General features: G+C 40.2%; 1 non-coding gene across 1 annotated transcript; it reads left to right on the plus strand.

Moving 5' to 3' along the window:
- Window positions 1–458: 458 nt before the first annotated feature.
- LOC128318237 (small nucleolar RNA U3) lies at window positions 459–670 on the plus strand. The gene has a single exon (XR_008301714.1). It is a non-coding gene; the product is annotated as a small nucleolar RNA U3 (small nucleolar RNA).
- The last annotated feature ends 959 nt before the right edge of the window (window positions 671–1629 follow it).

The raw sequence follows: 1629 nt of genomic DNA on the forward strand, positions 1-1629 counted from the left end.
AAATGCACATAACTTGACTGATTGCCAAGAGAAAAACAACAGACTAATTATTAGGTTTATTATTATTAAACTTGACTAATTGGCGAGAGAAAAACAACTGAAAAGTCTGCTGACCTTTGAGATTTGTAACAGTGGGCACTTTGTAGGTCTAAATGAAAAATGTAAGGTGTACAATTATGTTTTTTCTCCTGGAAATGTAGTTGAGTAAAAGTAGAAGTACTTACTTTCATCCTAATGATCATCCTAAGTACAAATATTTTAAAATAATACTTAAGCATAGTAAGTATAGTTTTTGTTTTTAAGATAGTTTATGTGGATAGCTGATCATTCTAGTGTGTGTTATGTGTAGCCTCTCGCTGTTCATTGTAGTGTGTTATATGTAGAATCTAAAATCTACCATCTTCTGGATTTGTGTGTTATTTTGGGTCATGTTTTGTGTGAGGCTAAGAAATGCTAAGATGCTATACGTTCAGGGATCATTTCTATAGTTTCTAGCTAGGAAATGTGATTTGAAAGTGTTATGTCTCTCTAATCACAATGATGAGTTTTGATGCACTCTTCTGAGCATGAATCAGCTCTAGCCTAATGATTCTTTCATGGGCTTTAATCACTGATGAATATACTCTACTTCTTATGAGGTATGAGTGGAAGAGTACATGGTCAGAGTGACTGGTATTTTAATAGTTCCAAAGAAAAAGGAGTATGTAGTGCTTATAGAAGTTTTATATTGAAAATATTAGAAATGGTTATGTAGATTTTTAGTTTAATGCTTATAATTGTGGTCAATAACTTACGTTTGAGTGTAATTTTTAAAGGTACCACTGTGCCCATATAGTGAGGGTAAGAATTTAGTCCTACTCAGATAGTACTACTCAGTTTCTAAAGTGTGATGTGTTTTGCAAGTAAAAGGAGTGAGTTTCAGGGAGTTTCCCATTTTACAGGCACCATCAGCTGTCGCACTTCCTCACCATGTCTGGGGTCTCGTAAGCACTGAAACAGGACGCCGTGCAGCAACTTCAGTCGCTCCACTATCCAGTCCATTTCTGTTGTGGCCAGCTCATCTCATGCATCTTCTGTTTCTTGGGCCTTTCATGCACCTTAACGGCAGTCAACACCGGCCCGATGTCAAGATCTTGCATCTGAGGTTCCTGAAGCTCATTCCAGCTGTGTCCACAGATTTGGATTTTCAGCCTGGACTGAGCTGCCGAGTGTGCCACCGGCTTCTTGGACCTAACTGTGCAGACAGGCCACAAACAAACGTTTTCTTCCTTTATCACTAAGAAGTCTTTCTGTATGTACTCAACTTCTGGCTCTGAAGCCACCAGGATATGGGACGGCATGTCTGCATTTTGGTTCAGTCTTCCAGGCTTATAATGCACCTCAAAGTTGAACTTGGTGAGCTAGGCCACCCAGCTTTGTTCTACCGCACCCAGATTTGCTGTCTCCAAGTACCACAAGGGGTTGTGGTCTGTGATGACAGTGAACGGAATTTTTCAGTGACTGCCCATTTGAGGCCAAGAAGGTCTAACTTAAAGCCGCTATAATTCTCGTCATTTCTCTCGCACCCCCGCAAGCCTCGGCTGGCGAAGGCTATCACACATTCAACCCTTTCTTGTCTTTGGCTCAGGA

This window comes from Pangasianodon hypophthalmus, chromosome 4 (genome assembly GCF_027358585.1).
Source record: "Pangasianodon hypophthalmus isolate fPanHyp1 chromosome 4, fPanHyp1.pri, whole genome shotgun sequence".
Lineage (NCBI taxonomy): Eukaryota > Metazoa > Chordata > Actinopteri > Siluriformes > Pangasiidae > Pangasianodon > Pangasianodon hypophthalmus.